The sequence below is a fragment of the Euprymna scolopes genome, chromosome 35 (genome assembly GCF_053919585.1).
Source record: "Euprymna scolopes isolate OS-2025 chromosome 35, ASM5391958v1, whole genome shotgun sequence".
Lineage (NCBI taxonomy): Eukaryota > Metazoa > Mollusca > Cephalopoda > Sepiida > Sepiolidae > Euprymna > Euprymna scolopes.
The window spans coordinates 65,282,197-65,297,598 of record NC_136516.1 but is presented as its reverse complement, the minus strand read 5'-3'; the positions used below and the strand labels follow the sequence as shown (position 1 = coordinate 65,297,598).

Here is a 15,402-nt window from a genome sequence, read left to right as displayed (position 1 = left end):
AATTGATTAAAAAATCAATGGAATTAAGTTAAATTAAAATGTTACGTTTAGGAATACGAACCAATATTTGCTATATCTTATTAATAAAACACAGTTTTGCATTCCAATTGTAGGTAATCTATAATGAAATGAGCAACTGATTTTCTATATCTATATAATAAAGTAAGGGAAAACAGCAAGTAGGTCGATCGAGTGTGAGAACTAATTACATTACGAAAAAATAATGTAAATAGGAAACAATTATCTATTTTATTTTAACACTTCCCCACATCTCTACCCGCTCATCCAAAAAAAAATAATGGGGTTGGCGTGATTAAAGCAAAGCTCAAGGATTCGAGCGAAACATAGAACCACGCGGCCACTTCCGATCGACGCTTAATAAACAATTCAGAGGAATATTGTATTTTTTACTATAGCATATTTTTTATTACATGTTTTTTTTAATATGGCCGACTATAGCATATGCACACAACGATCAACGTGGAGCTGGCATCAAATACTCTTATTTGTTGTTTTAACTAAAGTAAGCTGGAGACCACAGAAACTCTAACCGACTTTCTTGACACAAGCAAATTACTGCTAGTTTTTCTATTGACACGAGTTTGGCATACTTTGTTTCGTTATTTATCCACTTTTGTCTCTCTTTCCAACTCTGTCATAGTTTTCTTCTTTTTGCGTTTCTTCTTTATTTTAATTTTTTTATATTATATATTTTATATTTTATATTATACTAGCGGGGGTACCCGGCGTTGCCCGGATGTTTGGAGGTGTGTGTGGTTTTAGGTAAATCAAAACACCCGGGTATTTGTGTCGCGGGGGGGATAAAATTTGTTTAAATTTTGGTATGTATGAGGATCGAACCCGAACCCTTGAGGCGAAATTGGAAATTGAAGTGTGAAAATAAATCGTGCGACGTTAACCATTAGGCCACCGCGAAATACTAACGGAAGCACGTTTGAATTTATTTAATTATTTAGAATTGGCAGGTGCACGTTTTAATGACTTAATGAGGTCAACTTTGGCTGCGGGACAGTGTTTTATTTACTGCTGGAACGCTTTTTTATTTTTATTTTCCAAGATGTTGGGGGGGAGCCAGCTCCCCATAAAAAGGGGATTGTCGAAATTGAATAGCAATTGTCTGATATAAGGAAAATTTCCACATTGATCAAAGCTTTCGGACATTTCCGGCGATCGCGACCAGAAAAAATATCGCCAGAATTAGTGTGCTTTTATTATACGAAAAAACCTAATCCACGTGCGGCGAGCGAAAAATGTTTAATATTTATCTTTTCAAGGTCGAGCAAATTAAATAGACAGGCGACATCCGTTGTTAACTCGCAGATATTATGATTATTGTGGATATAAAAAGTTTAAAGAAGTTGTGAGCCGATCGACCGCTTCTCGGAAAAAAGCCTTTCTTGGACATACACAAAAAGCGAACATACATACACACATTTTCGCTTTTATATATATAGATGCTATTAATTTCCTTCCTTTTAACAAACAATCTCTTCTTTTCATTTTAATTTATTTTAACTTTTTTCCTTCTAGTCTAAATTTTTAATTTCAATTCTAACTATAAATACAATATATATTTTGCCCCCATCCCTATTCTTTTCTTTTCTCTTTCATCCCTATCCTTCCAGCACTTAAACACTTGCTTTTTGATACCCATACATAATTTAAAAGAATCTTTTTCCTTCTAATTTATTTTGGCTTAGATCGTCTGACAAGATCGACAGGATAATTTTATTACCTTTTCTATTGAAGCAACGTGTAATGATTTAATAAAAACATCTTCGAGGTTGAAATAATGATAATAATAATAATAATAATAATAATAATATATATATATATATGTGTGTGTGTGTGTGTGTGTATGTGTGTGTGTGCATATGGGCATGGACGAGAAACTAAACAATGAGGGTTGAGAGTATGCTTTGGTTTCAATTCTAGCTGTGGAACCCAAGTCATTTCACTACCATATATTAGATTCAATAAAATAAGCGATAAAGACTTGCCTTTATAATAACAAATACGTAATAATCTGCATGAATTAAACAACATATTCAAGCGGATCTTACAACAGGGCAAAGAGCGGCCTGATAGTGTATATATATATATATATATATATATATATATATATATATATATATATATATATATATATATATATATAAAGGGGATTAGAACAATAGTCAAAAGAGCAGAGTGTATTTATTTTGACAAACACCAAAATGAGACCAATGAACCAGTGCATTATCAACCTGAAGAAATGGAAAATACCAACTTCAGAGAAGACGATGAACAGAGAAAAGCGGTCAAATATTATAAGCTTAAAATTTTTTTTTAAAAACCCTAAAAAGGACAAGGACACTGATAAATTTGAAAATGACTTGATTAACCTAATTAAAAATATTAAATTAAAAAAAATATTTCACTCCAACCCTTTAAAAAAATATATAAATTTTCGAAATCAATTTCAAAAAGCCATCAAAATAAACTGAAAGCCCCGTCAGATAAAACCAGAAATTTTTATACAATGGACTATATACAGTACAAAAATCTAATATATAAGGAACTTAATAAAAATTACAAAACAATAAATAAGTCAGCATTAAATAGAATAAATAATGAAGCAAAAAATATTTTAACTACACTTTAAATAGATAAATACACAGAAATAACAGTACCGGGTACCCCGAGATTTGCTTTAAAGGGTCACAAACAAGGCTTTGATATACCCCCTTCTATTAGACTCATCTGCCCCTCCGAATCAGATATAGGATTAGTTAGTAAAAACATGCTAGATAGAAATATCCCAAAAATTAAATCATTAATAAAATACCCACTATGGCAATTTTCAACCCAGGTAATCGAATAGTTTTCGAACATTAAAAATAAAAATAATCTTAAATTTCTTTCGACATTGAATCATATTACCAATCGATATCACAAATTCTATTAAACAAATCCGTCTTAATGGCGCGAAAAATAACTGGTATAACACCGGACGAAATTAAAATAATACTTTTAGCTAGAAAATCTTTAATAACCTTTGACAACAAATATTGGACCAGAAACAATACCCCTGACCATTTCAACGTTTTAATGGGCTCGACAGACTCAGCCCATGTCAGTTACCTGGTCGGTCTCTTCCTTTTAGATGAAATTCATTCTATACTCCATGGCCAATTCAAATTGAAATAATTGGGCCAATACAGAGAGGATGCACTTTTCGTAACAAAATCTACAAATAAGAATTACGAAAAAGCAATTAAATCTTTGCATAAATTATTTAAAAATTGGGGGTTCACTATAAAAAAATCGACCCTAATAAAAAGATAGTAAATTTCTTAGACGTAACCTGAAATCTTGAAAACTCTACTTTTGAACCCTTTCATAAACCAAACCAATCTGTACTATATGTCCATAATGAATCAAACCACCCTAAGTCAATATTGAAATCAATAGTTCCCAATGTTTATTTAAGAATTTCTAGACTATCTTCTAACAAATCTATATTTAACAAAAATGAAAAATCTTACAATGAAGCCATTAAAAACTCAGGATACAAATCGCAAATTAAATACCTAAATAAAAATGATAAAAACAAAAAATACATTGAAAACTATAATAAACCTACTAAAAACATAATAACCTATAATATGGCCATTTAATCCCGCATACGGATGACAAAAAAAAATACAATACATAACAAAATTAAACCGCAAGTATTAGCCACTAACGCAAATAAACAACAAACCAAAGTCCGTAAGCGTAAAAACAGACATAGGGATATCCTATGGTTCAACCCTCCATATTCTAAAAATATTGAGACAAACATAGCCAGGGAATCATTTAAAATATTGGAAAAAAACTTTAAAGCCGCCATAGATACAATAAAATATTTAATAAGAACACGATCAAAGTGTCTTACTCAACTATGCCAAACCTTCATCAAAGAATAATTAGTTCTAACAATAACAAAATTAGTAAGATCCAAATAAAATATAGAAACTATAGCAGGCTGTAACTATAGAAGAAAAATAGATGCCCCCTACAAGGTACCTGCAAAATAAAAAAATGTTATTTACAGCTGCACAGTGTCACAAACCCCAAATATAAATGATGTTAATGGTAACCATGGCTCCAATAACTGCACCCCATTTAACCAATCTGCCAATCAAATACAAACGAACCCATTACATACCAACGCCGCCCCTAATATACCTGACAACAATTAAATTAAACTAAACGCAATCTACTCTGGTTCCACATCTGGACTTATTAAACATAGGATTTCAACCCACAAGCACTCTTTTAAAAAAAACTACTCTATCTAAATATATTGGCGACTCAATGATAAAAATATTCCCTTCAATTTGAAATGGGAAATAATAGGATCATATAAAGCATATACGCCGAGAAGCAGATTCTGTGCACTTTGTAGATATGAAGCCCTTAAAATTTTTAATTATAAGGATAATAAAAATAAAACCATTCTCCTAAATCAAAAAGATTAAATTTTATCTGAATGCATTCATAAACGTTGGTTAAGATTTAAGAAATATAAATCACTATAAGTCATTAAAATTTTCTTTATAGTCTATCTTAAAATTTAAAATATTTTAATTTATGAATTAATAACTTTATTAATAAAATTGGTATTATTATTATTATTATTATTATTAGTTTATCTGCTATTTTTACCATTATTCTTTATCTTATATGAATATCTATTTAAATTTAACTTTGCATGTTACTATTTTTATTAAGTTCCATAAATAATTATTACAATTTCTATTAAAATACTATTATTATTTTTTAATTACTACCAAAAAGAGTCTTTTATAAGGCAACATAAACACAGATTATCTCCCTTCGATTCTGGCCAAATACGATTATCTCCCTTTGTTTTTAAAATATATTTTTTAATTTGAAATTTGGCGTTATTAACTCATTCTAGCCGATAAAACTATTCCATTGCCGTTCACTTTTAAAATGCAACATTTAAAACATTCATAAGCTACATCTAACACCCAAATGAATGCTTTGACGATGATAATTACAAATCTTAAAAGGTGAACCATTATATATATATATATATATGTTTGTTAAATCGTCTTAAAATATCTTATTATAACATTACATTTAAACCTAATTCCAATTTATAATTTTATTCTAATTTTTATTCTCAATTGATCTTACTTTGTTTATCAACATCAAAAAGTAACAATTTCCCTTTATATTTAAATATTTTCCAGATATATGTGCCTTACTTAAAAATGATAAGTTTTTATTTGGTGTCTTTAGAAAAACACGCAATATTTTTGCTGATGAGGAGACTTTGTTTCAAAAAACTATATGTTAAAATTATTGTCCATGACTTAATGTATGTCACAATAAAAACATCGTTTACGTAACGATCGTACAATTTATTAGCGTTGTTGTGTTCCTTCTTATGAAACAGATTTTTAATTTTAATTATAAATTATCACTCATCCTACTGAATATATATATATATATATATATAAGCAATTTTATGTAATAGGTTCATTTTCTAAGATATTGACATATTCTCATATGCCAATATATTACTTTTTAAAATAGAAAATAAGATAATTAAGCATTTTATTAAATTTCTCTAATTGCTAATTGGTATAGGTTTCATGCCACTTATAAACTGATCAATCAAAGTGTTTTTCTTTCTGCCTCTTTCTCTGGCCTCTCTCTCTCTCTCTCTCTCTCTTTATATATATATATATATAATTATAATAATAATTATAAATAAAAGATAATGATAAATACATAAGTAAACAAAATAATCAAATATTTTAAGGAATTAACACCGATAATTCAACAACTGAACATGCATAATATAAAATAATATATGTATAATATAAAATAAATAAAAGATTTAAATAAAAAGCATATTATACAAAATATTTAAATTAAATAAAGTTAAAATAAGAATAAATACAAAATAAAATCAAAACTAAGATATAAATTTTAAATAATTAATAATGTACAGCAATAACAGATGACGACTGCCTTCTTTAGGGATGAAGCCCCCCCCATATATATATATATATATATATATATATATATATATATATATATATACACGAGGGGCGTGCAATAAGTAATAACCCTGACCCACTTCCCATGGCAGTAGAGCAACGAAACTTGGCACAGTTATTAGTCTTTCTCTACATAGGAACCACCTAGAGTTATGCGTTTCTCCCATCTTCTTATGCAGCTCTAGAGACCGTTTGCGTAGAACACCCCAGGTTGGTCCTCCAACCACAACGTGACTTCAGACATCAAAGCTACATCATCTGGGAAACGTTTTCCTTTCAAAACAACTTCATGGTTGGGAAGAGGTGAATGTCAGAGGGTGCAAGGTCAGAAGAGTAGGGAGGATGGGGATTTTTTATAATCACACGCCCGTGCTTCTGATCTGGCGACATGCGAGTTGTGGACCGCAGCGTTGTCCTGCAGGAGGAGGGTAGCTTTGCTGATCTTTTCCCACCTCGTGATTTTGATAGCGTCCCTTAATTACCTCAAAAGTGAAGCATAATAGGCTCCTGTAATTGTGGTACACTTTGTCACGAAATCTGTCATCACTACTCCGTTCTGGTCACAGAAGATTGTGAGCATGGCCTTGTCAGCGGATGGCTGCACCTTTGCCTTCTTTGGAGGTGGTGAGTCCAAGTGCTTCCACTGCATTGACTGGGCTTTGGTCTCTGGATCATAGTGATGGACCCAGGTTTCATCCTGTGTAATCAGTCTTTTGAAAAACTTTGACTCATCTTTTTGGCACAAATTCATCCTCGAGCATTCGACGCGTTCTCGCTTCTGGAACGGTGTGAGCAACCTGGGAATCCATCTGGCAGTCACCTTATGCAAATTGTCATAAATGCTAGTTTCCACAAACCCTGTACTAATCTTGACATCTTTGGCTATTTGGCGAATAGTAATGCGCCGATCTTCCAAAATGGCAGCCTTAACTTGGCGGACAGATGCCTCATCAATGGCAGAAGGGGGCGACCAGGTCTGTGAGCTGTTTCCACAGACTTCCGGCCATGTTTGAATTCACGATGCCAGCGTTTTACAAGGTCATATGATGGGGCATTATCACCATAAGTTTCTTTCATTTCATCAAAAGTCACCTGTGGTGTGTGTCTGTTCAAATACAAAAACCGGATCACTGCTCGACATTCAACAGACTCCATTTCACACCTGACTCAGTTCAAACACCTGTAAAACAGAACTACAATTAGTTCAGAATCTGTAATTTGCTACATAACCCGTAGAGATATAAATCATTGTACATTTCAGCTAGATCAGACAACTGGAAGTGGGTCAGGGGCATTACTTATTGCACGCTCTTCGTATATATGTTTGTGTGTGTGGTTGTGTGTGTGTATTTAATTATGCACGAACACTTGTTTTGTTTTTTTACAACCCACCATATTAGTTTAACCCAGTGGAATTTTAAACCAGATAATGTCGGACCATCAGGAAAGAATACGCATCGTTTCGGGGCCAACTTCTCGACAGGTTAATATGCGTTCCGAGCACCTGCACTGACGGAGGCCCTGTTATCTGAATTGTAAGTACACGGATAAGAATAAATAAAACGTTCACACAAAAAAACAACAAATTCTTACTGGGTAATGAAATAAATATAAAATAAGGTGACAAAACGATACGTATTTCTATCTTAATTAACTAACACTAACTAGAAGCTGAAAGAAAATACATCACATTTGAAACAACTAAAAAGTCATAATTATATTTAAACTGAGAATCTCTTGACTAAAAGCCACAGAACGGATGAATTGCCGAGCATTTTGTTTCTTATTGTTTACGAGTATCTTTTATTTATATTGTCGAAATGTTTGTCAATTTATTCTCACACACACATACACACACATACATATATCTATATGTATATAAAAGCGAAAATGTGTGTATGTATGTATGTTTGTATGTATATATGTGTGTTTGTGTGTTCGCTAAAAACTTCCGAAACACAGTACAAAAATTCACAAACTTGGTATCATATTGAAGCCCCATCGTTCGCCCGGAAAATATCGGAAAATTGGCCAAAAACGTTAATTTTTTCACCTCGAAATCGACCATTTTCGACGGGGGGTAAAAAACCGGTCCTCTCGTGACGACGACCGGTTCTACGCATGCGTCAGATGACGTCATGGCCTGATTTAGTTCTAATAGTTGAAGAACTTACTAAATTTCATGTACGCCGTGTTGGCTCAGTTGGTTAGCGCGTTGGTTCATTATCTAAGCGTTTTGGGTTCGAATCGTGGTGTGAGATGTCTTTTTTTCGATTTTTTTAAATTTAAATATTGAACCAGTGTTATTTAAGCCATTTTTCAAGTAACGTTTGTTTTTCTGTTTTTTTTTTTACTTCGTTTATCCACCCCGACCACACACACAAAAACACACGGGTACCCACCGATTCTTTAAATTTGAATATCGAAACAGGCTTATTTAAGCCATTTTCACGTGTTTTTAACGTTCGTGTTTATGTTTTCTTTTCTGTTTTTGTTTTTCAAATTTTTACCTTCAACATCGTTCGTTTGCCTTACGTTAGTTTTTTGTGTTTTTTTATGTTTTGATTACCCCCCCCCGCTTAAGTTTTAAAGTTCGTTTTTATGTTTTTTTTTTACTTCTTACCTGGTCATTGACCTCATTAAAAACAACTGCTAAATAGCTATTGCTTACGTCGTCGTCGTCGTCATCGTCGTAACGCTCGTACAAAATCTTAACTCTATGACTTCCGTGCGGGCACCTGTCAATTTTGTTCTTACTTAAATAAATTCAAACATCTTTCAGTAACTCATTCTGGCTGGGCGAAGGGTTCATGTTTTTTTCACATTTTATTTTCCAACTTCGCCTCAGGGCTTCGGGTTCGATCCTACCAACTTACAAAAACTTTTAATCCTCCCCGCGGTTTTTTTTTTATTTGAGAGCACATACACCTCGAAACACCCGGGCTCGCCGGGTAATGTATGTATGTATGTGTGTATGTGTGTATATTTGTGTGTCCGCTAAAAACTTTAAACAGACAAAACAAAAATTCACAAATTCGGTATCGTATTGAAGCTCCATCCTTCGCCCGAAAAATATCGAAAACTTGGCCAAAAACGTTAATATTTTCACCCTGAAATCGACAAGTTTCTACAGTTTCAAGTTTCATAACGACGACTGGTTCTACGCATCCGTCAGATGACGTCAATACCTGATTTAGTCTAAATAGTTGAAAAACTGACTAAATTTTATGTACATCGTGTAAGATTAGTTGGTTAGCGCGTTGGTTCATTATCTAAACGTTTTGGGTTCGAATCGTCGTGTGAGATTTTTTTTTTTAATTCAAATATTGAAGCAGGGTTATTTAAGCCATTTTTCACGTAACGTTCGTTTTTCTGTTGTATTTTTTTACTTTGATTATTCTTAGGTTTTCATTAACACCACCGACCGACTACACACTCCCAAAAACACCAAGGTACCCACCGATTTTCTAAAATTTTAATATAGAAACAGGCTTATTTAAGCCATTTTCCATGTGTTTTTTTTTTTCTTTTTTTGGTTTTAACGTTCGTTTTTCTGTTTTCTTTTTTGTTTTTTCAACATTTAACATTTTACATTTAACATCATTACGTTAGATTTTTTTGTGTTTTTTTTCGATGTATCGATTAGCCCCCCCCCCGGTTACCCCTCGCTTTCTGTTTTATTTTTTACTTCGCTTATTCTTACGTTTTCATTAACAACCACACACACCTACAAACACTCGGGCAACGCTGGGTACCTCCCCCCCCGCTAAGCAGGGGTTTTTAACGTTCGTTTTTCTGTTTTTTTTTACTTCGCTTATTCTTAGGCTTTTATTAACACCCTCAACCACCTCCGACCACACACACCGAAAAACACCCGGGCAACGCCGGGTACCCCTCACTAGTGTATATATATATATATATATAGGGAATTTATCTGCGTGTGTAAGAGAGAGAAAGAGTTCCCTATAGACTCAGAAATAGATAGGCTGATATTTTTTATTTTCACACGAAGGTGCTGATGGGTCAGCGTGTGTTCTTACGAATGTTTCGTATCGAATTCGTCTGATATCAAAATACCCAGATTAAAAACGATTTCGACCAAAGTTTACACGTTTATACAACCTAATATTACAAGTTCTTTTGAGAAATCTTATCACTGCACAAGCAGAAAGGCCCTACCAAAAGATCAACTGTAGATTCTGATATAAGACATTTATATATAAGATAGTTTCTTTTGATATGATACCTCAACAATTACTTATTTTTATATTCAGTTTATCTATTTATGTGTTTTCTAATTCTCATAATCATTTTTCTCTCTCAAATTTATTTAGTTTATTGATTTATTCCACAAATTCTAAGCTATACCTTCCAATCTAATCTCAATTTATATGTTCAAATATTCTTATCACAAGTTTTCCTATGTTTCGTATAAATTTTAATTACACGTTACGATAAATTTGTAGATGTTTTTCAATTAAACGGTTTATTTAAATAATATTGATTAAGATTTATCTTCATCCCATACTGGTTTTGAAAATAATTTAAATATTACATTTATTATATCAATCCTTATCCTAATATAAACATTTTCTTAATCTTTTATTATCTTTACTATTTCCTATCATTCAGTATATCTTTGTGGTGTAAGGACTTTACTCAATATTTTCTACATTTATTGATTCATAATTTTATCGAAATTTCTATGTATTCTGACTTTAGTATTTTGACTTTTGTATTTATTAATCTTCATTTAATTTTCAACTTGTAGTTCAAATATTATTTTTATAACAGTCTAGGTTCAATTCTAATTTAGTTTGCTTCAAACTAATATTCTGATTTAGTCTATTTTAAACTATCGTAATTGTTCGCTTCAATATTCTGTAATTACTTAATGTTTGCTTGTTTGTTTTTTCATCAAGCATCTTATTTTATTCAGATTTTAGGCGTGATAATAGAAATTTATTTATGTGCAAACAGCTTTGTATAACATCAAACTTTTTGTTTAAATTTTCCTTTTTAGAATTCAGTATGTGTTATGATTCAAGTAAACATAGCTTTCATCTTTTTGATATACTCGGTTTATATTTTCTAACTTATTCAGCAATTGACCATTTTTATTTACATTTTATTCTTACGTAGTTCCCTAACCCAATCACCTAATGCAGTTGTGGTTCTCTTCTTATTTTAGTATTTATCTTTGTCCTATCATTATTTTTAATTCTTATCCTCATTCTGATTTGATGCCTTTTCTAGTACGATGTTAAATGATGCAATATGGTTTTGGTATCTGTCGTTAAAATTACATCCGTATATATATATATATATATATATATATATATATATATATATATATATATATATATATAGAGAGAGAGAGAGAGAGAGAGAGAGAGAGTATTAAAATATACTTATTGCACGTATGCAACATAGGAAATATTTCATTTTATTCCATTGTTTAATTAATTGCAGATATTAATATTCTACATTTATAAAAAAAAGTGTAGAAGTAAATCTACTCCAAACTATAAACATAGAATCAACTGTAGTTTTGGAGATCTACCAAATAGAAACGCTATTGTAATAAGAGGCCATAATTAACTTTTCAAATTCAAATTGTAGCAAACGGAAAATGTAGAATGGAGGCTATAAGTTTTAGGGAAAAATAACTTCAATGATCGACTGAAATGGGAGGCTATGAGTGATAATTTTTAAAAACTATTACCTCTAAGTTACTTTCTGTGGTTGGCTAGATGTATTCTTTTGTGAAATGAAGCTAAAACGTTTCTGTACACCTTATTATTATAACCCTATTTCAACTGCTTTAAAGCTCCACTCATTTAGTGAGCACTGTTGAGATAACTACTGAAAAATATACGTATATTTCATCATTATATTAATGTGTATATATATATGTGTGGGTGTGTGTGTGTATGTGTGTGAGTTCGTATGGGTTTGTATGGATGAGGCTCCATCTTTTTGGGATGAGTGTTTTTGTTAATGATATCACCTTCTACTATTAGGTATAATACAAAGATCGTTGTAAATATACAAATTAAGCACTGTCTAGTGACAGCTATTGTTTTCATAAAAATCATTTACCAACAGTGCTTGTCATGTGGCCTATTTGTAAGAATAATCGACTGGATGGATTTAGTTTGGATCTCTGGCTTGGGATATGCGTTACTTTAGCCGCACTAAAAACCTGTGATACATGCGTTTTACATCGAGCAAGGTCTCGAAATTACTTATCACATTTTTTGGGAATAGTATGATTGGGTTCTGTGACCAGGAGGACGAGCCTAAGAGGAATGATAACCCAGCCGGGATATACAGAGCAATACTGTTTTTATTTCGGAGTTTCCTTTTTAGAGATTAGTTGCAGGCTTGAAACGCTAACCCTACTACTTAAGCAATAAGGGGGGCGAGGATGTATGGCTGCATACTTTACTCAAAGATATTAAGTAAAATCGACAGAACACGAACCCCAACCCACGGTTCTTACCTGTTATTACACTATTACTCCACATTAACGAGTGGGATAACAGCCTATTATAAATGAAGAATAAATCTAAACTGACCAAATCAATAAGATGAAACGAGAAAACGGGTGTTTTTTTTTCTTATTCTCCTTCACAAGTAGAAGTAATAATAATAGTAGCAAGAATGCTGCTTTACCTGTTGCCACGTGTTGCATCTTCGATTGCTACGTAGAATAGTGAACGAAGAACGAAACCACAACAAAACATCTTACGCCTGTGTTTGAGGTCATACGAGTAAAACCCGATGTAATGTTGGAAGATGGACCTTCATGAATTTAATGAGCTTTGTTGAATATTTGGAGATGTGTACTATTGTGTGCTAAAAACGAAAATGTTTGAAATACTTTATAAACGTCATTTGTCCATACTCGTTCTGAACTTTGCATGTATACACACACGCATAGGACACGCACACACACATAAATATATATAATATATGTAAATATGTGTTTATTTCGGCAGTCTTAATTCGAAGAAACTACTGTTTATTTTCATGTAATTCATACCAGTTGATTTTCATGTAGTAAGCCTAAAATAAACATTAATATACCAGTGTGTACATTTACACATATATGTTTCTATTTCTCTCCTTCCCCTCCCCATCTCTCTTCTTATATATATATATATATATATATATATTTATATATATATATATATATTTATATATATATATATACTATTTTAATAATTATATATTGCTCTTATACGATTTCGGTGTAGTCTTATATTGAGTTGTCGACTTGCATTTAATCTGCAGATGACACTGCGGAGATTACGTTATATGCAACTCACTTACATCTACTGATTATATACATATATATATATATATATATATATATATGTATGCATGTGTGTGTGCATGCGCACGCGCGTGTATGAGTATGTGAAAGAGAGAGATACGTATAGACTTATTAATAAGATGCAAGTTTTCAAATTATTCAATCCTTTAGTTAATTAGTTATCGTGGATATTAGTAGATTTTGGCTTACATCTATCATATCCTCAATGATCGATTGACACTGCAGATGTCGCATATTAAACACATACATACGTTCACCCACACATATATAAATGCATATATGTGTGTGTGTATGTCTATACGTGTGTATGTATTTTATGTGTAAACAAATAAGTAAATATAAGCCTTAAATTATATATACATATATGTATGTATAGATATACAAATAAACATAACGCACAGAGTGCCTATATATATACATATATATATATATATTTATATATATATGTATATATATATATATGCTTTAAATTATATCTATATATGTATATCAACATCAATATATAAAAGTATGTGTTTGTTAAAATTATATTAATATTATATGCGTATATGTATATGCGTGTTAATTGCACTGTAAAAAGGATAAACAGTTAATATATGCATATATTATACATATACATATACGTATACTAAAGCTGATATCTATGTATATACATATTCATATATATATATATATATATATATATATATATATATATATATGCACACACATATATATAACCACCTTCATATAATAAAATCTAATTTTATCTTTGCATAAAGTTTCTTTCTTCACTCCATCATAAAAAATTATTTCTCATTATTCTTATTTATGCTTTCTTGTAGTTTATGCTTCAATTAATTTGTTTACGTAATATTGTTTTCTGTTTTTTTACAAAAAAAACCTGTTGATTTAAAAAAAAAAATAAACTCTCCAAAAATTTTTTTTTCTTCAGATTTTTTTTTTTTTTTTGATACGAGATTAGTTCAGGTTATTTCTTCGTTTCTTCCAATAATAAAAGTGCGAGCACTCGCATTTCATTCGGGAAATTTTCTTATTTCTTCTAAGCTCATTTCTCTCTCTTCCTTCCTCCCTTCCCCCCCTCTCTCTATCTCTCTCTCTCTCTCTCTCTCTCTCTCTCTCTCTCTCTCTCTCTCTCTCTCTAGCACTATTTTCTTCATTTCTTTCGTTGGGTGTGAAGCACATCTAAACCATCATACTTGACCTTCTCATGAACACTTTTATTTCAACAAAAAATGGCTTGCAATTATTAAAAATTCAAAATAAGTTTCCAATCTCGAAGGGTTACGATATAAACACAGATCAAATGTTGTTTATCAATAAAAGCTTACAATTGCCATCCATTTTTAATATTGTATCATTTGTCCTTTGCTCTGAAATCAACGTGCAGTATCTGCTCTGTCATTGGTCGGAGGAGAAGTTCAAGATAGTGGCAAATTTTAATTTAGTTAGAAGATTTTTTAAACATTAAATCGCGGTTTTGTATCTAAGTAGAAATGTTTAACATAAAAAATTATAATTGTTAGAATAGAAATGTATACTTTAAAGTTTGTTTACGTTATAAAGCAAAAGTTAAGTAATATGGTTTTAAATCAAAGAAAAACATTTTCTCTTTTCCTGCGCTCACGTTGTATAAAGAACAAAACTGTTGCATTTAAAAAAAATCTTTAGAAAAATAAAAATGTGTCAATACTTACTTAATGTGCTTACGAACTAATCCTCACTGTGTTATAGTTCAAAACCCCATAATAAATATGTCCCGTGACTATTGGGAATCAATACAAATATGGGTCCACCCATAATCTATCAACGCACAGAGGTAGAGAGAAGGGGAGAGAGAGAGAAAGAGAGAGAAAGAAAGAGAGAGGGGTATGTGAAACTTTTGCAGACTCACCTGTTGCGAACAAATTCTTCTTGTTTAGATCACTTTTCCTGTTGAAGTGTTTCGACTTTTATAGTTCAAATACAAGAATGACA

The 15,402-nt window shown here is 31.5% G+C and overlaps 1 protein-coding gene across 1 annotated transcript in view; it reads right to left on the bottom strand.

Annotated features, from left to right (window-relative positions):
- LOC145259891 (BAI1-associated protein 3-like) overlaps nucleotides 1–15,186 on the bottom strand; it is a 2,054,292-nt gene extending 2,039,106 nt beyond the window's left edge. The window contains exon 1 of the mRNA XM_080117785.1: nucleotides 15,123–15,186. The gene's annotated coding sequence lies outside the window, so the exon portion shown is untranslated. The remainder of the gene's footprint in view (nucleotides 1–15,122) is intronic.
- Nucleotides 15,187–15,402: the final 216 nt, after the last annotated feature.